The sequence below is a fragment of the Heloderma suspectum genome, chromosome 3 (assembly GCF_057233095.1).
Source record: "Heloderma suspectum isolate Gila_16-S chromosome 3, 16-S_ref, whole genome shotgun sequence".
Classification (NCBI taxonomy): Eukaryota; Metazoa; Chordata; class Lepidosauria; order Squamata; family Helodermatidae; genus Heloderma; species Heloderma suspectum.
The window spans coordinates 308,213,295-308,235,874 of NC_139460.1; the positions used below are offsets into that span (position 1 = coordinate 308,213,295).

Below are 22,580 nucleotides of genomic sequence, written 5' to 3' on the forward strand. Positions count from 1 at the left end.
TTTGAGTAAATGTTCAACTAACATGTCAGATGGGAGCAAAATTGTACCTGCAGATTACGCCCCCAAATGCTGGCTGTCCCACAGCAGCTGTATGTTCAGTGTTAGTGAGAAGGGTGCAGCTTTACACATTGTGAGGCCTTGGCCTATCGGTGAGGCCCCTTTCTTACTAACACCAAGCACGCAGCCAAGCAGGATGAGTGCCCGGTGGGCACAATCCCTCCCCCCATCACATGTTCACTGAATGCGTGAGATTTGTGTGAAGCCCCTCATGATGGGTTTAAGTATCTCTCTCTCTCTCTCTCCATATTATATTACAGTACATTATATTTCTATACCGCCCCATAGCCAAAGCTTTCTGGGAGGTTCACAAAAATTAAAACCTCAAGGTACAGCGTAAAACAATATCAAAAATTTAAAACTACAATATAAAAGTACAACCAGAATAAAACCTAGCAGCAATGCAGAGATTTAACATGCAGATTTAAAACAGCAGAGCTAAAAGACTAGAATGCTAAGATGCTGGGAAAATAAAAAGGAGTGGAATGAGCTCTCTAGAGCTCTCTGGCACCGAAAGGAGTACAACGTGGGTGCCAGGCAAACCTCTCTAGGGAGCTCATTCCACAGCCAGGGTGCCACAACAGAAAGGGCCCTCTTCTTGGCAGCCACCCACCTGACTTCCTTTAGCAGGGGCTCCTGGAGAAGGACCCCTGAAGTTGATCTTAGGGTCCAGACAGGTACATATAAGATGAGACGATTCTTCAGATAACCTGGCCCTAAGCCATTTAGGGCTTTGAATGTTAATATCAGCACTTTGAATCAAGCCCAGACATGGACTGGCAGCCAATGTAACTGGAAAAGTACTGGCATAATATGATCTCGTTGGCCAGTCCCCATTAATAATCTCGCAGCCCTTTTTTGGACCAGCTGAAGTTTCTAGACCATTTTCAAAGGCAGCACCGCATCTAATGCACTGCAGTAATCCAGACGAGAGGTTACCAGCGTATAGATAACTGTAGCTATGCTATCGCTGTCCAGATAAGGGCGTAGTTGGTATATCAGCCTAAGCTGATATATCAACTATGTTAAAGCTGGGAGATCCACTCATGAGTCACACATGGTTTGACCCTGACTATATCTGGGTTTAGTAGAATCGTAATGTGAAGAGTGGCCCACACCCTCATAGTATAGACTTCTGTATACACAAGTAAACATTTTTTAAAATTGTATGTATTAGCAGATTTCTAAACTTCCTTTCAGGAGGTAAAGCCCTCACAAGGCAGTGTACAAACAATAAATAACATATAGTAATACAATAATACATATGCAAAATTGTAATTCTTAAAATAAATACACAACAACTCTAAAATAGGCAGTACTAAAAACCTGCAGGACAGGAATTAATAAAAAAAAAGCAGACTGACATTTAAAAAGTCTTCAAATATCATTTTTAAACTAATGATGGGGCCGCACAAACCTCCATCATGTACATCAGATGTGGGCAACTTGTGGCCCTCCAGGTATTTTGGCCTACAACTCCCATCAACCCTAGCCAGCATAGCCAATGGTGAGGGATCATGGGAGTTGTAAGCCAAAATATCTGGAGGAAACAACAAGAGGGGAAGACACTTTTATGTGTCCCAAAACTGAAGAGAAAACATGCTGACTTGGGGATCTCTAACAAAATCTTCAGCACTGTAACCAAACTACAGTTCCCAATATTCTTTGGGGGAAGCCATAACAGTTAAACTGATATAAAACCAATATAGATTTGTGGAGTAGACTGTGTTTGTACATGTACACCAGGGATGAGCTTGTGACCCTCCAGATTTTTTCCCCCACACAGAAGAGAAAATATTCTCATTTGCCTGAAAAAACTTTTACTATGCCCCATGCATTTCAGAAAGGGCTTTCCTTCCTCAGGGACAACTTATCTCTCTCCAAATGTGTTGCAAAGACTCTTTCCAATGTTTCTTCTGTCTTAAAATGCTCCAAGACAGAAGAAGCATTGGAAAGATTATTTGTGATACATTTGGAGAAAGGTAAGTAGCTCCTGACGAAGGAAAGTCCTTTCTGAAACATGTTGGGCATAATAAAAGTTTTTTCAGGCAGCTGAGAATATTTTCTCTTCTGTTTGGGGGAAAAAATCTTGTGACTGGTCACTCAGAGGTTTGCAGGTCCTTTACACGACGTCATCAACCACCAGGGCATCTCCTGCACTTTCTGCCCTTTATCCTGCTTTTAAAAAGATCAGCAATAATCTGATAAGGAACATTAATCTGATATATCGGCTGTGTGTAATTGTGCAGTTCCACTATAACCAAAGCACCGTGTAATGGCTGTAAAATGAAACATATAGAACTTGCCAAGAAAGGAATTCCCTGATCCAAAGCACATGTCCGCCCATGTAAAGGAGCCAATCTTAATCCTACAAAGAATCTGGAAGCAGAAGCCCTGGTAAGGATGTGGGATTTTAGCCTTTTGTGCTGAAGCTTGTAGACTTTGACGAAGAGTGACTTTTTAAAAAATGTTCCCCCTTGTAAAATATTCCCTATAAAACACATACATATACAACAACAAGAAAACAACCCTGCACATCAGGGAGAAAGGTTGTAACCCAGTCTAGTCCTTTGCTGAGCTATACTGCTACTTGCAGAGAGGTGTCTTTCTTTTTTTACTCAAAAAAAGGGACCCCCCCAATGTTTAAAGGAGTACAGTGCATTCTACCACCTCAACTGTTTCATTCTGCTGCATGTGTAGATCAGGCTCCAGTCCTGCTTAGCCCACACATGTGTGATTTTTCTCATACTCAGAAACACACCTCTCCCTCACCACCGCCCTTCTCAGTCCTTATTGTGTTGGCACTGTTACAGAGTGATTCCAAGGCTGAAACTGGGGAAGGAGACATTCTTTTGTTTCCAAAGCGATTTTCACATAGCAGGACATTCATCCTATTTATATCCTTGTTTCCTTTAAACACCTCACACTTGCCATAGCTAGGCCAATGGAGATGAGGCTGGGGCTGAACCAAAAACAAATAATGACCTGTCCAGAGTGGCGGGGAATTGCAAGGGACAGATGGATAATGCACATAAGATCAGCCATGCTGGATCTGACCAAAGTCCAACATTCTATTTGTACAGTGGCCAACCAGATGTCCTGCATGTGGGCTTCCATAGACATGAGCGCAGCAGCACCCTCCCATCCATGTTCCGCAGCAACTGGTGTTCAGAAACATACTACCTCTGATATTGGAGGTAATATACAGCCATCGTGATGAGCAGCCATTGATAGTCCTATCCTTCATTAAGAGCACAATCCTACTGAGAGAGTTGGCAGCCTCTGAAGTTGGATTGCCTCCATGTTACAGCCGCCCTGGATTTTCGGCTAGGTGGCAAATTTTGGTTGTCTAGCCGTGGCTTCTGGGAGGGGGAGGGAAGGAGGCCACGTGGCACATAGGAAGCTGTGTAAACCAGCTTCTGTGGTCTTCTCCCCTCCCCACCCCTGGGACCACCGCTGTTTCTCTGTTTCCACACTCCATTTCTGGCCGTGCAGACATAGCCAGCACGAGGAAAATCGTGCCGGCTACAAGGGGGAGGGGCAGGGAGCACTGTTTCTGGGAGCTACATTTGGAGCCCTGGCACTGACCTCGGTTCCCAAAAACTGAAAAATCCTATGGCCCTCTAGACAGTGTCTACTGGCATAGGATTGCCCTCTAATTTGTCTAATCCCCTTTTAAAACCATCTAAGTTGATGGCCCCCACTGCATCTTGTGGTCGTGAATTCCATAGTTAGCCTATGTGCTGTGCGAAGAAGTACTTATTTTGATCTGACTTAAGGTTGTAATTATTAAACACAATTTCATGGAAGTAAATCCCACTAATTCCCCTGCCCCCGCCCCCACCTTTCACCATACCTTTAGTATAGCTACACCCAAATCTGTGTAACTGAAATCAATACATATTCCTCCCCTGCTTACCCATCACCATCTCCCTCCCCATTCTTCTCTTGTCTCCTCTGTGCTTAATTTTAGATTGCAAGTTCCTCAGGACAAGGACCTGTCCTCTTGAACCTAGCAAAGGATCATGCACATTTTTACAAATAAACATCAAAGTGAGTCTTCTGAATAGACATGCATAGGATCTAAGTGAAGTCTGTAGTTGCTATCTCATGGTTATCATGGTGCATAGATGAAAATGTGCTGTCTAAAACTTCACCTAAACACATTTATTTGGAAGCCTCTTTGATTCTGGTGGAATTTACTTCCAAATAAATATGCTGACGATCCAAATAAGTATGCTGAGAGGATCACAAGCCCAGTCTAGACAAAGCGACTCTGAGACATCCATCCATCCAAGAATCATTTAAAAGCAGAAAAATGTACAAATACTGCTGGAAGATTTATTAAAGGCCTGCCTACTGTTTTGTTTCCTGTCTCATAAACTGCCTTAAGGGAGAAAAGGGGAAAGTTTTTATTGTTCCTTCTTCGCAATCTCATCATCATTACGAAAAACAAAGCTTGAGAACATAACCAATATGTACACACACAGGTCAAAGCTCCTAATATAAATCGACAGTTAACAAGGCAGCTGTTTACATGATGAACTTCATGGTTCATCCCCAAATGTCCACCCCAGTGGGCCAAACGATATCTGATGCCCATAGGTTAAAAGCAGCTGCAGAGTTGGGAGGAAACAAGCCACAGTGGGTTGCAGTCCTGCCAGCAGCCATAGTGAACATTCAAGTCGTGATGAGTGAAACCAGAGAGGGTGGGTTGTTGCTGTGGTTAACCAACTCCCTACAACCCATTGTGGGGGTTTGGGTTGTGGGTGGTTTGTTAACCCTGCGCCAGGTACGCATGTCACGATAAGCTGCGGTAACTGTGGCTTAAATAAGCCACGGTGAGCTCTTGCAATTGTGCAAACTGCCCCTCTGAGACAGACCACTGGTCCATCTAGCCCAGTATTGTCTACACAGGCTGGCAGCAGCTCTCCATTTTTTTCCAACCACACCTGGAGATGCCAGGGATTGAACCTGAGGCCATCTGCATGCAAAGCAGGTGCTCTACAACTGAGCCACAGCCCCTCTCCTTCTCCTAAAGGCCTAATGTAAATGGTATGCTTCTAGGGTGTCCATGTGTCCATATAGAAGATAGTCCTCTATTCACAGGCGCCCTCAATTTGAAGGGCTGTCCAGTCCAAGTCCGCTTTAAAGATAAAGAACTGCTAAAAAGAGAGAGCAGCAGGGGCTTTGAAGTTGCCCATCAACACTTTGCACCTGAACAGCAGGCTAAGCAGACACACAAGTCACCTGGCCAGAGTCTTCCCCACTATGGTGAAATGTACTGCGTTTCTATTTAAATTATAATCATTATTAGTAAATGTGCATCTATACGTATGAATTAGTATATGTAAAGCTGTGTCCTCTTTAGACTTCTTTTTTGGTGGTGCATTTCCTTTTTTTCGGTGATGCATAGTTGACCACCCTATTTGTTTCTTGGGTTGGAGGGGAGCAGATCAGCTTAAGAGGGAATCTGTATCTGACTGTAACTTAACTTTTCTTGCTTACATAAAATCTCTGGGTGCCACCTAGTGGCTGCAGCCTGGTTCTTATTCCACAGTAGAATACAAAATAAACCATATGCCAACACCACATTTGGGAAATATATGGAGAAGAAAAGCAGGGAAGGCAGGCCTGGCCCAAGCTATGTTGCCACATCAAGTGCTGGACTGCAACTCCCAGCATCGCCAGCCAGCATGATGCTGGGAGTTGTAGTCCAACACATCTGGAGGCACCAGGCTGGGGAAGGCTGCGTTACATTAATTACACAGCATATAGGTCTCCCTCTAATTGTTATTTACTTCAGACTGTGCAGGGCTTGTTGTGTGGCGGTCCGTATCCAGACCATCAGCACATGCACTTACTCTAGAGTAAATACGTAGAGGCTACGCTACGTAATTATCAATGTGCAATTTTGATCCTCAGTAGCTTAATTCCAACGGCTGAAAATACTATTACGTGCTCATTTCTCCAAGTGGTGAGAAGTTGCAGGGGCCGTGTTACCTGGCTTTGGCTACCTTTGGAGAGAAGAAGCACTGTAGCTCAGTGGTAGAGCACCTGCTTTGCTTGCAGAAGGTCCCAGGTTCAATCCCTGGCATCTCCAGGAAGAGCTGGAAACACACCTGCCTGAATCCCTGGAGAGCCGCTGCCAGTCAGTGTCAACAATACTGGGCTAGATGGGCCAAGGCTGCGACTCAGCGTAAGGCAGCTTCCTGCGTTTCTAGATCATTAGATACTTAGGTGTTTTTGTAATATTTGATTTATTTACCATGATAGAAGTAGAGCATAAGTGGGCAAGCAGCCATGGGCACTCCTAACAGGCAACAGATCCATACGACCACACATCAAGTTCCCCAAAAGAAAATGAGAGATCTATACCCACAAGCTGCCTTCAATTCACAGCTTACTCACTTGCTCTGCTTCTGCCTGTCTCTATTCCAAATCAGCTTTTTTCCTCTCACACACAGACGCAGGTATTTCATCAGCCTCCTCCCGTTAGCTGGGAGAAAAGAGGTATGCCACCTTCCCCAAGTGTTAATGGAGGGGTAGGCAACTTAGCACCCTCCAGATGTTTTGGATACAATTCCGATAATCCCCAATCATTTGGTCATGCTGTCTGGGACTGATGGGAGTTGTAGTCCAAACATCTGGAGGGCACCGGGTTACTTATCCCTGCTAATGGGTTTCCCCTTCCAAACATTCCAGAGAGATCTCTGTCATCAAGAAACCAACTTCTAAAAATTAGTTGCCATAGAGACATACAGTCCATTAACAAGCACTGAAATCTGACAACGTAACTGAAAGTTGAAATCATCTGTTTCCATGCTGATTGCCCCCTAGGTCTGAGAAGAACGTAAGGCACAGAACACTTTGGAGACAGTATGAGGAGGGGGGGGGGGCGTTCATGAAGGTTCAGAAGAGAATGTTGAGTTTTCCAGTCCTTGGTATTGCCTGCCACCTTGAGGACATGTTGCCCTCTTTCTAGCTCAAGGCACCTTTGTGACTTTGTGCTATAAGTCATACAGACCCTACTGTTATTATCTCATCCCATGTCTAGAATAAATTTTTAAAAAATGCTCTGGGGCTAAGCTCTGGTGAGGCCTAACTCAAATTAACACATACCTTTCTAGGCTTTTCCATCATTTCTCAATATGGTGACTCTTCGACGCTCATTAAGTAAATTCCCTTGGGACACAGAGGATCTATAAAGCACCTTTTATACACAGTAGGGGTGTTGAACCCCAGACCTGTGGGCCAAATCTGCCCCCCAAGGTCCCTCAAATGGCCATGCACCTTCTCTTAGCAACACCCCTTTCCCCAAATATTTGGTGGCTTCCCAGCTTTTGCATGTGTTTTTCCCCTATTCTAAAATACTGAAATGCTCTGACTTTGATTCCTGTGTTGAGCACGGGGTTGGACTCGATGGTCTTATAGGCCCCTTCCAACCCTACTATTCTATGATTCTGTGATTCTGTGAAAAGCCTCTCCTAGGCCTTTAATTACTGGCAATAAGAACTTTAAGCTAAAATATGCTGGTATTTCTCATATTTTGGCCTGCCCCTTTTGTCATTGGCCCCACCTACAGAACCACACCATATGCCAATCTGGGTGGAATGTTCTGCATATACTTATCCCCTTTCAGCAGCAAGCACTGATCCCAGCAGGCATGAGTTTCTCAGCAGACTAAAGTGCTAAAGCTATTGGGTAGAGACCCCAGCTTAGTGGTACAGTGCATGCTACGCATGCAGAGGTTCACTCTATAGCATCTCTAGTTAAAAACGTTAACAGTGATAGGAAAGAGTTCTACCTGAGAGCCACTGTTTGTCAGATCAGACATTACTGGGGGAAGATAAGCAAACAGTCTGACCTAGTGTAAGTTAGACTCCTATGTTCCTTTTCATAGACTGAATCTGGTTGCGGGTGATGGTGGAGATACACTGTTTGTTTGTTTTTAAATTAAGTTGTTGTTCTGCTAGTACAATCATCCTGAAACTTTTCCCCCCACCACGCAACGAGAGTAATACAATACATATTATATACATCAATCACTAAGACATCCCTTCTCTGAATCACTTAAATAAGATAATACATTTTCACATTCACTAATACATTTTTAATGCTTTCCCAAGGGGTGGGAATAAACAAACCTCCATGCACATAGAAGGTTCCACCCAGATAGGCATATCACAGAGTCCTGTCACACACTGCAGGTGTGGTACTGTAGGTGGGGCTGAATAAGGATGAAATCTAAGCATGGTAATAGAGGAAGAACACCTGGAATAGGAGGAGCCAGAACACAGGATGCTGCTGGAAACAGCCTTCCCACTGTAAGTGACACCTCTCCCGGCCAGAATGTGTAGAAGTATTTACTGCACAGAGTTCCACCATCACTTTTCTTTATTTATTGCTAAAACATATAAACCGCCCTTCATCCGCAAGGGATCCCAGCTGTATGTAACATTCTGCCAAGGCACTAGAATAACAATAATATTACAGAATAAGAGACGTAAAAACTATTCGATCAGCAAATAAACAAAACCAAACATTCCATTAAAAGAACTTTTAAATTTAAAATGCCTGAGCACACAGGATTTGGCGCCAAAAAGAAAGTAAGGTCAGAGCCAATCGTATCTTCCTTGGGAAGGTATTCCAAAGTTGGGGCGCCACCAAGAAAGAGGCCCCTCGCTTTTGTAAATGCATAATGTATTTCTACCACTGGTGATATTTGGAGAAGGGCCTCCTCTGGAAATCTTAATACATGGGCAGGATGATATATACTTTCATAATGCATGGGCAGGATGATATACTTTCACCCCTTCTAACGGCCACCAGGACACAGATTGAGAGGCACACAACGTAATTGTGCAACAGAATTATAGCAAGAATTCCCACCCTAGAACATGAGATGTGTGTTCTGGCTCTCAGCTGGATTTCTAAGAGTAGGGATGGAATGCAGGGCTCTGGGGAAAATGGGAGGCAATGATGGAGACATAACACCACCGGGCCTCCTTCCATTTTATGCCTAAAGCTGCATACCCTGTTGTAATTAATCCCAAGTACACTGAACTTGGGTTCAGTAACTGAAATAGATGGATATTCTTCTACTCTTTATTCCTGCCTTTCCCCTGCGTTGATTGTATAGACTGGGGGAAAGGAACCCCATGGTCCCTGGGAGAGTGTCCCCAGGACATAGGATGGTTCGGATTCCCCCCTCCGAGGCTGGAAACAGCACTCCGACCTCAGAAGGGGGAGTCAGAGATCTGACCCCTGACACACACACCCTCACGGAGAGAACCACACAGGCTGCCTCTCCAAGGTCAGATATCAAGCTCACAGGGCGGGGAAAAAGGGGTGTTCTGATCGGAGGGGAGGAGACTGGAAAGGCCAGGATATGATTTATCCTGAACCAGCTCCAGCCTCCTTTCCTCCCCCTCTGAAGCGCCATCACTAGACAGGCTGAAAAGGCCCTCTAACAAAAACTCAAAGATGGGATGGCAGGCAAGCAATGATTGCCTCCGCCACTCCTCCTACCCTGCCAGCTTCAGCCTGCCACGGCATAGGAATCGCAGAAGCCTCCAAGGTTGGGGGCTGCTGAGCAGTGAGGGCGCAGTGCACAGCGTTGCACCCTATGCTTCTTAAGCACAGGGACCTATCATCTCATACATCATCTTCACCACCACTGTAAACACTATGCCAGCCTTCCCCAACCTGGTGCCCTCCAGTTGTTTTGGACTGGAATTCACTTCATCTCCAGCCAGCCTTGGCTGGGGAATGCAGATCCATTTCTCTTTCCTTTTCTGTCCTGTTCTTTTTTAAAATACAGGGTCATAAACATTTAGAAATCTAAGTAAACAACTTAAGTAAAATGTAAGTAAACAAATTTCCAAGGGTAACTTATCATCTGCTGTTGTATTATTTACACCTACATATTTCTCCTGCCACTTACCCATCCCTTGCCATCCGAGTGGCATGATAAACATCACATTACTAACAGAGTACTAATTACTGTGAATCAGAAATCATAAGGAGATAGGTGAAGCCTCTGAAGTAGATTCTAAACATAAGGTGATTGGATTCTTTGATCCATCCATAGTTTATAATTTCTCTGAGTTTCACTTTGGACAGTCAATACCCAGGTTCAAATCCTGCTCAGCCATGAAGGTCACTGGATGGTTTGGATGGAACATCCAAAGTCTATATGCGTAAAATCTTGCAGACACATTGGCCAAAATCATGCCGTTGATCACCTGGAAATAAGAAGATAACCAACCCTGCAATTTTGGCTTAAGTCCACAGCCCATCTTTGGACATTCCATCCCACATGGATGGAGAGGGCCTGAAGAGCCAATGACCCAGGAGGGCAGACATGCCCTCACCTCTACACAGGATACATTGGATCAGGGGACAGGTCTTTCCAATCCAGCACAAAGACACCTTCATATGTTCAAGGGTAGAATATAGGCATGATAGATAAATCATAAAATCATAGGGTTGGAAGGGGCCTACAAGACCATCAAGTCCAACCCCCTACTCAGTGCAGGAAGCCTGATTCCCAGACAGTCTCCCATCCAAGTACCAACCACAGCTGACCCTGCTTAGCTTCTGAGATCAGACAAGATTGGACGCATCCAGCAAAGGACCTAACACCACCTTTGTATGCATCTCCCAGTATAGATCAAGATACTTAATGGATTTGAGAGAAAGGCAAAATATTAATCACAGGCTTGGTTTTTGTATTTCTTTTACAAGAAAAGAAATCCCAGTTTTACAGCATTTTTTTTAGATTATCAAAGCACTTTGTCTAAAACACTGATCTTTCAATGCAGGAACAGAACTTTAAGGTACTATACATTCTGAACATTTCATGGAAATTAATGACTGGCTCATGGAGCACCGTGTAACTAAAGCCAAACCAGGAAGGTCTCCAGGAGTTTCTTCACATGGTATGTTCCTGTTAACGGGCAGATATCGTTAGGCATGTACCAAGCAGTTTCTTTCTAACTGCTTACCCATTGTGTTCATGCATTGCAAAAGTCAGTGGTTTATCTCCATCAAATGGTTGTAATGATGAAGAGTGCTGGAATATATACTCTGCAATGTTGTAACCACTACAGAAGAACCACAGAGGAAGTTCACTGTTGACAATCGGAATTGTTTCTATCAAAAACATACTAGATGAAGCAGGGCCACTTTAGAGGTTGTTATGCTCAAGCTACTGGGCACCCATATAGCACAGCAGTTTGAAAAAATAATTACTCTTGCTAGCAAGTCCCTGTTGGAAAAGGAGGTATGGAAAGGCACCCCCACACCCCTGCCCAAATCAAGCAATCTGCACACTCAATCCCCAGAGTGTGCATCACAGAAAACATCTCAGACAACTGAAGTAAGCTAAGCCTTGCACTACAGACCTTTCCTTGCTTGATTGGGGGGTGGAGGTGTACTTTTTCACACCTCCTTTTCCAAACCTAGGATTGCATCCGATGGCACTGTTCCACCAGTAGAAGAGAACCCCTGGCAGGATAGATTTCCTGCAGCTGCCTCTGCATGACCCCCAAATCTACTCTAGAGGTGTGGGGACTCTCTGGAGTAGATATGGGGCATGCATGGGGGGGCTGCAGGGAGGAGAGGACGGGTAAATCCCGTCACACAAGCAGACTTCTGCTTGCACAGGGGTTGAATTCAACCCCTAGGCATCTATTTACTCAGAGTTCATCTAATCCAGAATAAAAGGGCACCTTCTGCTCCACAAGAGGGCACCCATTTTGCAGTCATGCATTTTGCAGATCTTTTGCAACTTCCTGTCCTTCCTGAAGCCACAAATCTATGTACTCTGATACTTGCAAATATGAGCCTTGGTGAATAAAAGTGAGATTAACTTCAGAGTAAACACACAGAACAGCGCTAGAAATTTAGGACTGACAGCCCAATCTATTCATGATTATTTCGAAACAAATTTCAGTAAGTTCAATGAGGTTTACACCATAAGTGTTCTGTGGGACTGTGGTCCTGAGATATGTCTTGGGTTCTGTAAAGTGGCATTAAGGATGCTGAAGAAATCCACAATGGTTTGGATTCTATGAATCCGACATGTGGATTCTGCAGGAGACTGGGTTTTTTCCAAGTTGCATGAATTCCGCAGACTTGCAGAACGTTTTTTTTAACTGGGGGGGGGGTGATTTGCACAAATGTGCACTTGCACTAATGTGTATTAACACTAATGAGCACTTGTGCTAATGCACAAGCTGAACAAAATTCTCATACATCCCTTAAAAATCCAATTCCATCAATGAGCCGATGATGGAACATAAGATGCTTGACAACCCGCGAAACACAGACGGAACGGATTTATCAACATCCATACATCACTAAGTGGCATATCGGTTGAAGGGGAAGGAAGCCAGCTTGGGACTGTGGTGAGCTAAAATCCATTCTCCTTCGCTTCCAGGCTCTGGTACTGACATGGCAGGTACTGGCACTGCTCCTAAAAGGGAAGTTCCCCTGACTTCTACCTCCACTATTAAAGCCCAGAAGATGCTACTGCAGGAACCCGATCCTTGTGTTCGGAACTGCAAGAACTGAGCCATGCATGCTAACGTAATCTTGCCGTGGATGCTCTGAAGGCCACTTTTCACTCATTTATTGCTTTGAGGATTAAGGAGTAGCAAGAGATTGCAAGGCCAGGGCGGGGCTGAGAATTAGCAACAACAAAAATCAATAGTTTGCCAACACCGATAAAAAAAGAGAAGAAAGAAATACTCTGAGCATATGTAATTTCACATTTTAGACTCCCTTAAATCATAGCACCATCATGAATAAAATGGAGTTTGCTTCTGCTGCTAAACACATTTACTTGGGGATATTTTGTTGTAGAAAAGGATTAATTATTTTTAAGTTAAAATGGTAAAATGAGCATCTGTAACCATGTACATACCCCAGCTGCCCTGACTATAAATTGTTTTTAAAACTTAGAAGAAAGGAGGCTGCAGCTTGTAGCATCACCCTCGTTGGGCCTCCCCCTGCCCATAACTGGTCTAGGAACTGAGCCAGGCCTGTCTGGCACTGCCCACATCACTTGCCACTCTCTGGGTGGGCCCAGTGGCACCACTGATTTCTCTCTCACTCTCCCTTGTGCCACCTGCCTTCTGCTGCTTCACTTCCCCACATCCCTGTTCCACTACACCATGGATGCTTTATCCCCAATGAAACATTGTGCCCTAAGTCATACAGATATAACCACCATCAAAGTGGAATTCATCAGGAGTTGCAACGACATCCTAAGTTTGCAGCATGGACAGAGCAGGACAAACCCAGAAGATCCACCTATGCAGGCATGTGATACAATCAGGCCTTAATGCAGACGGAGCCTGTATCAGAAGTAGGTAGGACTAAGAAAAAGCCACACCCACTTTGGTCAGAAACCATGTCCATGTTTCCTCACGAAATTTTGTCACATGGCATAGTATAGACAAATCTCCAGCTCCAATGGACCTCCAAGTGGCTTGTCCTCCTTCATTTGTGAAATGAAGATTTTTCAAGAGACAATTCGATGTTCAGTGAAGGGCCTAGCCCAGACGTCCCCAACCTGGTGCCTTCCAGATGCTTTGAGCTGCAACTCCCTTCAGGCTGTCAGTATGTCCAATGGACAGGGATTACGGGAGCTGTAGTCCAAAACACCTGGAGGGCACCTGGTTTAGGGGTGGCTGGCCCAGCCCTAGACCTTCCCAACCTGGCACCTCCAAAATGTTTTAGACTTCAAATCCCATCAGCCCCAGCTAGCATGGCCAATGGTCAGGAACGCTGGGAGTTGAAGTCCAAAGCATCTGGAGGGAACCACACTGGGGAAGACTAGCAAGTGCAGTGTGCATATATATCAGCTTTCCCCAACCTGATGCCCTCCAGATGTTTTGGCCGGCAACTCCCATCGGCCCCAGCTAGCATGGCCATTGTCTGGAATTATAGGAGATAGAGTTCAAAACATCTGGAATACCCCTGCTTTGGTAAGGCTGGTGTGTATAATATCTACTAAAATGGCACCTACAGTAATATCATTACTTGCACTACAGTAATAAGGGAATAGTAACGTTCTTAATCAAGCAACACATTTTCCAGTGTGATACAGTCATAAGGATTTCCTTCTAGAGGAAACGAAACTCTTCTATCACAAGTGTTTATTCAAGGCACAGATGCTGTCTGTGTGATGCTGTTTGTTCAGACATGGGAACACCTATTTACAATTGACAAATCCACCCAGTGACCTTTTGACAGGGTAAAATGGAAGTCAAAATTACAGCTTACTTTCCTTTGTTACAGCATTCTCTTTAATTCTCTCCTCTGTTGGAATGTGGCATTGTCACAAGTGTGCAATATTTTAGTTTAAAATATAATGTGTGTAAAACAGAGCACTAGGTGGGGGAAAGAGAGAAAAGGCTGGCTTGATTTTGCAGCCACAAAGTCTGCCTTAATCACAGTCTTAAAACACATCACTTGCAGTTGTGTTCATTTTTTTAAAACAGCTGTTCCAGCAGGCACAGAGGAGCGATTTTCATCAGGAGGTACACAGGCAGGGGGTTATTCTTATCCCCCCCCATAATTTTTTATTATTATTACATTTATATCTTGCCTTTTTTCCCATCTGGGGAACCCAAGGCAGCCTACATGGTCCTCCATCTCTCCATTTTATCCTCACAACAACCCTGCGAGATAGGTTAGGTTGAGAGTCAGTGACACTGGCTCAAAGACACCCAGTGAACTTCATAGCCAAGTGGGAACTAGAATCCAGATCTCCCGAGTCCCAGTCCAGTACTCTAACCATTACTCCACACTGGCTCTCCAAGTCAATCCCAACTAAAATACCCCACACTGTCAATTAACTGGGAGCGGGTTAAGCACTGCAACTGGAACCAGTGTATTTGACTCACATCTAGTCTGGTCCTGAGGACCAAATCCATGTTACACTTATCTTGTTATTTTGAAGAAATAATTGCAAGCGCAGAGGGGGTGATTCTTGCTTTGAATGCCACATGCAGCGAAGGGAGATATCTCTCTTCTCAGTCACCTTTCAACTAAAAATCACCCCACATACAAACACACACAACTTAAAGCTTTAGGAAAGAAGTTCTTGTTGGTACCAATTGGTCTCCCCTAAAGCTCTAAGCTGCAATTTTTGGTAGGAACACAAGTTATTTGGATTTGTTATTACATTTTCATTGTTTTAGAGTGTAATTTCTGTGATTTTCTCTTTATTTATTAAATTGTTCCTGTTTGGTTTTTTAAATCATTTTATTTTTGTATGTCACTTTAAGCATATAAACCCTCTTCAAGCGTTCTTCTAAGTTCTTACGCGTAAGGAGCAGAGATCTCCAGCCCTATCCCTGCTCTGCTATCACTCTTATCACCCTGTATGCCTGAAGGTCAACAGTTTGAAGCAGACAGCCTCTTCTATCCATGCAATTAAGAACCCTGATTTTCCAGGGTTCTTAATCACATGCAGCATCCCCAACAAATATGGAGGGCTCTTCTGTTCAGTCTATAGACAAGAAGCAATTAAGAAATATACATATACAGTCAGGGCCAGAAATATTGGAACAAGGATAACTGTTTTGGCAGTTGGCCTCTGTACACCACCACATTGAAGTTGAAAGGAAACACACCCAGATGGCAGCAAAGTCAGGACTTTCAGCTGTAATTCAAGGGGTTGGACAAATGTGGGGCACTAACCATTCGGGAAGGACAGCCAGTGGCATGCACACACATCCACTATCATTGGTGGCTCATAAGTAGTGGAACAAACCAACATCATTTCAAACTTAAGGATCGTCTTTAATACCTGGATGAAAATCCTTTGCAGTCAATGACTGCCTGAAGTCTGGAACCCATGGACATGACCCAATGCTGAGTTTCCTCCCTTGAGATGCTTTGCCAGGCCTTTACTACAGCTGCCTTCAGCTGCTGCTTGTTTGTGGGTCTTTCTGCCTTCAGTCTTGTCTTCAGTAAGTGAAAAGCATGCTCTATTGGGTTGAGATCAGGTGACGGACTTGGCCATTGAAGAACATCCCACTTCTTTGCCTGGAGAAACTCTTGGGTAGCTTTTGCTGTATGTTTGGGGTCATTAACCATCTGCAATATGAAGCGGCGTCCTATCAGTTTGGCAGCATTCGGCTGAATCTGAGAAGAAAGTATAGCCCTACACACTTCAGAATTCATCCTGCTGCTTTTATCAGCAGTCAGGTCATCAATAAACACCAGTGACCCGGTTCCATTGGCACCCATACATGCCCATGCCATAACACTGCTTCCACCATGTTTGACAGATGATGTGGTAAGCTTTGGATCAGGAGATGTTCCTTTGCTTATCCATACTTTTCTCTTCCCATCATTCTGGTGCAAGTTAATCTTGGTTTCATCAGTCCAGAGAATCTTATTCCAGAACTGGGCAGGCTTTTTTACGTGTTTGCTGGCAAAGGCTAATCTGGCCTGTCTGTTCTTGAGCATTACCAGTGGTTTGCACCTTGTTGTGAAGCCTCTGTATTTACATTCATAAAGCCGTCTCTTGACTGTAGATGTTGACAAGGACATGCCTACGTCCTCAAGAGCGTTCTTGACCTGGCTAGATGTTGTGAAAGGGTTCCTCTTCACCCTGAGCAGAATTCTGCGGTCATCCACTTTAGTTGTCTTCCGTGGTCTTCCAGGCCTTTTGCTGTTGCTGAGCTTGCCAGTTAATTCCTTCTTTTTCAGGATGTTCCAAACTGTTGTGTTGGCCACTCCCAATGTTTTTACTATCTCTCTGATGGGTTTATTTTGTTTCCTTGGCCTAACGATGGCCTCCTTCACTCGCATGGACACCTCTTTGGACCTCATGTTGGGAGTTCCAGTGAACAGCTACCAAATGCAAATGTAACACTCAGAACCACCTCCAGGCCTTTTATCTGCTTGATTGCTCATGGGGTACCCAGGAAACAGGCCACACCTGGCCATGCAGCTGCTTGTCAGCCATTTGTTCCATTACTTATGAGCCACCAACGGTGTGTGTGTGTGTGTGTGCGTGCGCGCGCGCGCGTGCCACTGGCTGTACTTCCTGAATGGTTAGTGTCCCACTTTTGCCAAACCCCTTGAATTACAGCTGAAAGTCCTGACTTCACTCCCATCTGGGTGTGTTTCCTTTCAACTTCAATGTGGTGGTGTACAGAGGCCAACTGCCAAAACAGTTATCCTTGTTCCAATATTTCTGGCCCTGACTGTAGATAAACTGGATTTCTAGATGTGGGCCTCTATCCTTTGATTTGATATTAAATCATAAACCCTGGTCCCTTGCTTTTGCACGCCCGATATTATTGAACCATGTGCAGAAACTTGCTTTCACACATATAATCACTTTTTTTGCATTAAGATCCACAGCCCTTCAGTGATGCAGCTAGGTAATTTTAGAGCACAATCCTATGCATGTTGGACAGAAAAAAGTCCTACAACTCCCAGCATTCCCCAGGATTCCACCTTTAGGCCCTGGACTTAATGGTCTAATGAGGGGGGGCCCTTTAAACAACCATGTGTAACACTTCAGTTGTGAAGCATACATACATACAACTAACATATCCCTTCTTGCCCAATGCCATTCCACGCTTTACGACTGCTTCGACATTTCTGATACGTAAGGGTTGGAGGGCTGTTTGCCAACCCTGATTAAGAAATACCCTGAGAGAGTGTAGTTTTGCATTTTAAACTCACTTAAATCATGGCTGGCTGGGGCACACTGGGAATTGCAGGGGGGCGGGTTTCTGTCTAAACATGAGTAAGATTGTGCCTTTAACCTTTTATAGCAGGGGTGCTAAACCTGAGGCCTGTGGGCCAAATCCAGCCACTTTGGGTCTCAACCTGGCCCTCCGTGATTTCTGCCCCCCTCCCGTGGCCTCACCCCCTTTCCCCCCCCCCCCGATCATTTGGTGGTTTCCAGGTTTTTGCACATTTTTTCCCATTCTAAAAGCAGCTCTGCTAAGGCTTAGTTCCTGGAAGGAAGAGCTTTAAACTAGAATATGCTGGTGTTTTTGGTAGTTTGACCCAGCCCAGTTTGCCTTTGGTCCCACCCACCACTGAAATGCAGCCCTCAAGAGTTTGTCCAAAACTGGCTTCGGCCCTCAGGCTTAAAAACATTCAACACTCTTGAGTTAAAGGAAGTAATCAGCATGACTACCAGCAGCAGAGGGTGTGAATTCCAAAATTTATGCAGCCATGTTATACTAAGTCACACCACCAGTCTGTGTAGCCCACTTCTGCCTACTTTGATTTACAGTGTTCCCCCCAAAATCTTAGGCTCTGTTCCAAGGCCTGTTACCTGAGCCCCTTTTAAACCCCTATATGGTTCCGGCCCAGCCTATCTTAAGGAGCGCCTCTAGCAACACCAGACAGGCCACTCAACAAGATCAGCCTTGGATGGCCTTCTCTCTGTCCCATCAGCCAGGGCAGCTAGACTGGTGGGGATGAGGGAGAGGGCCTTCTCTGTGGTGGCCCCCACTCTGTGGAACTCCCTCCCTAGGGAACTCTGCCATGCCCGCTCTTTAATGAGCTTCCGCCATGCATTAAAAACATGGTTGTTCAGGCAGGCATTTGGGGTGGGTTAGGGTATTTTTAGAATGATGGTTTTGCTGTAGAATTTTATTGTTTTAAACTGTTATACACTCTGTACATCGCCCAGAGTGGCTGGGTGACCAGCCAGATGGGAGATTAATAAATTTAATAAATAAATAAATAAATAAAATTAACTAGAGATAACAGCGACCGGACCTCTGACCTTCTATATGCAAAGCATGGGCTCTATCATACAGCCACGTCTCCTTCCACAATGGATATACAGCAGAGGGAGATCAACTGTAAGCTCAAGAAAAAGCAAAGCAAAGACACAAAGGTTTGACAGGGTCTTAGAAGTTCTGTACTGCTTGCATAACACCTCCCAGTGTGTTTCTTTGTTCAAAGAGAGATCAAGCTGGCCCACTGAACCATTTGTAAAACCTCAGCACAAGTGAAATTGGATGATGTACTCCATGCCATCATTCCCATTATTTTTGATGTTCAAGCACGAGTGCTGATGCTTATGTAGACAAAATGGCACCACCCACGCACAAGAGTTATCAGCAGGCTTGGTTTGCCCTGAGGTTTGCAGAAGTACAAAAACAAAGAAAAGGAAGAAAAAAAGTTGAGGAAAACCCCCCAAAGCAGCCTAATTAGGACAGAGCATGTTCAGTGGTCATGAACTGTGGTTGGGGGCAGGTGGGATGGAAAATCAAGTGGAAGGGGGAATGGAACATTATGGAGAAGGGCATGGCTGACTAGTGGAAGAGTGAACGGGAGCACTTCAAATCGCAACATTTTGCTGAGAGTTCCCCTTGTTCATTTCGAAAATCCATAACCATTTTATAAACTTGGTGCATTTATTGTTAGCTCCCTTTCCCCTTTCGATACTTTTGTTTTCCTTTAAGTGCAAGACGAATTCAGGGCACAATCCAGCCAATGTTAAGTACGTACATCCAGCAGTCTGAGACTTCACTCAGAAATAGGTAGCAATGACTTCATTGGAGGGCAAGGGTACCCACACTTACTCCAGGGTGAACCCAACTGAACCCAACTTACTGCAGAGTAAGCATGGATATCGGCTCAGGCAATTTTCTTATTAATTTAGCTAAGAAAGAATTAAGCACATGCTTAACTCTCCAACAAAAATCCACAGAAGTTCAAAGTAATCAAAGCAACATTTTAAGGGCGACACTTAAAGCCAAACTTGACATGATGTTAACTGTGTGCATCCATTGGCTTCTGGGGAGGAGGATTTTCATTAGGACCATGACAAATCTTGATAAAATAGTGAAGAGCAGAGACATCACACTGACAACAAAGGTCCGCATAGTGAAAGCAATGGTATTCCCCGTAGTAACCTATGGCTGCGAGAGCTGGACCATAAGGAAGGCTGAACGAAGGAAGACAGACGCTTTTGAACTGTGGTGTTGAAGGAAAATTCTGAGAGTGCCTTCGACTGCAAGAAGATCAAACCAGTCCATACTCCAGGAAATAAAACCAGACTGCTCACTTGAGGGAATGATATTAAAGGCAAAACTGAAGTACTTTGGCCACATCATGAGAAGACAGGATACTCTGGAGAAGATGCTGATGCTAGGGAAAGTGGAAGGCAAAAGGAAGAGGGACCAACCAAGGGAGAGATGGATGGATGATATTCTGGAGGTGACAGACTCAACCTTGGGGGAGCTGGGGGTGGCGACAGCTGACAGGAAGCTCTGGCATGGGCTGGTCCACGAAGTCATGAAGAGTTAGAAGCGACTGAACAAATAAACAACACAGCACCCACCTCCCACTGGTAATGTTTCTACCACCCCCACCACCCCCTGCTGTTCACATTTTTTAAAAGTACACGTTAATTGCATTCACACAATTAATAATACATGTATTTCACACTTATAAATGATGCAGCAAAAGACATATAGGTGAAGCTTGGTGGGTCCATAGCTCAGTGGCAGAGCACAAGGGCCATGTTGGCTGGGGATGATGTAAGTTGTAGTCTAACACATCTGGAGAGCGCCAATTTGGGGAAGGTGGGTGTAGCCAGTTCTGAGCTAGACAGACAAACAGGCAGCTTCCTGTGTGTCTGTTCTGCAGAACTGCGTATGTCTGAAATAAACGGGTGTCCACTATGTCCCGTTCCCAGAATAAAGGAGAATTTTAACAGATAAACTTTTAAAACGTTTAAAACCCTTTCTGCACCAGTGTGATATAGTGGATAGAGTGCTGGACTGGGACTCTGGAGACCAGGGTTCTAGTCCCCACTTGGCCATGAAGCTCACGGGGTGACTTTGGGCCAGTCACTGACTCTCAGCCTAACCTACCTCACAGGGTTGTTGTGAGGATAAAATGGAAAGGAGGATGAGCATGTATGCCACCTTGAGCTCCTTGCAAGACGAAAAAAGGCGGGACGTAAATGTAACAAATAAATAAATAAAGGATGCTGAAGAGTCTAAATAATATGTCAGCTGTACTCATGAGATGTGTACACAGGTAAGACAGATATTCCTTGTATGAGGAATCACCGAAACTCAGATTGTCACTTTGCACACAAAACTACTATAAAATAATAATAATATTAATAATAATTCCTGGTTGTTTGAATCCTGCTCCTAAGGAGCCACACTGAGGAAGAAGAATTTTAATGCCAAAAGTGAAGAAAGGGTGCAGGGAGGGCTTAGATCAGAAAAGAGACAATCCAGGTAGACTATCTCACCAAGTGCAAAAACTTCTACCCGGTAATAGTTGCTGCTCTATTTACTCATGCCACGTGAAAGCGCATATATGGAAGGAAAGGAGGAGATGCGAATATCCCGAATCCGCGTTTCTATTACAGGAGCAAGCACTTTTGGAGTACAAGCAAAAGGGGAAGGCGGGGGGAGGGGAGTTGTCAAAAAAAAAAAAAAAAGTTCTCGGAAAAGTTGCAAAACGATGCTGCAAGAACTGGTGGAGCTGCTCCCAAGAAAAACTCCGGGTTGCGTTAAGAAGCTGTTGTCCCCCGCCACAACTAGACACACACGCTCACATCCCCTTGCGTCGAGTCCTGCTCCGGCGAGAGGAAGGCGAGGCTTACCTGTGCTCGGCGACGCGTGTGTGGAAGCGGCGCGGAGCTCCAGAAGAGCGAGAGCGGGCAGCAGCCGAGCGGGCAGCGCGTCGTCCTCCGGCAAAGCTCCGGGAGCGGGCGGGGTCACAGCTGTGCGCCCTGGCGGGGGCGAAGAGGCGAAACGGCCCGCCTGGGCGCGGACGCTTCGGCGTTACGTTTCTCTGGGCGCGTCCGAAAGTTCCGGGCAGAGTGACGCTGATCGGGCCCTCTGCACCCGCCTTCGCTCGGGTGGATCGGGCCTTCTGCGCCCTCTCGTCCGTCACTTTTCTGCAGAAGTCAGCCACCGTTGCGAATATACAGATAGCCGCAGCTGGCGCAGCCGTTCTTAGTAGTAATTTTAGGCTGGGGTGGTGGGCGATTTGTGGCCCTCCAGACGGGTGTTGCTTTGCACTAGGACTAAAAACTGCATAAGCTATACCTATATATGCACATTTAGAAATAATCATGAAAATTTGTTTAATTTTCAGCGGAGACAGAAAAATAAGAACATAAGAACAGCCATCCTGGATCAGACCAGGGGACCATCCAGTCCAGCATTCTGTTCAACCAGCTGTTGACAGGAGACCGACAGGCAGGGCATGAATGCAACAGTACTCTCCCACCCATGTTCCCCAGCAATTGGTGCACATAAGTGTACTGCCTCTGGTACTGGGGGAAGCACATAGCCAAAAGAGCTAGTAGCCATTGATAGCCTTTTCCTCCAGGAATTTGTCCAACCCCCATTTAAAGCCATCCAAATTGGTGGCCATCACTACATCCTGTGGTAGCGAGTTCCATAGTTTAACTATGTGCTGTGTGAAGGACTGCCTTTTTTTTTTTATCGTCCTGAATCTCTCACCAATCAGTTGCATAGGAATTTCCA

At 45.0% G+C, this 22,580-nt stretch overlaps 1 protein-coding gene across 1 annotated transcript in view; it reads right to left on the minus strand.

Moving 5' to 3' along the window:
• PLD1 (phospholipase D1) overlaps window positions 1-21,818 on the minus strand; it is a 204,882-nt gene extending 183,064 nt beyond the window's left edge. The window contains exon 1 of the mRNA XM_084847488.1: window positions 21,689-21,818. The gene's annotated coding sequence lies outside the window, so the exon portion shown is untranslated. The remainder of the gene's footprint in view (window positions 1-21,688) is intronic.
• Window positions 21,819-22,580: the final 762 nt, after the last annotated feature.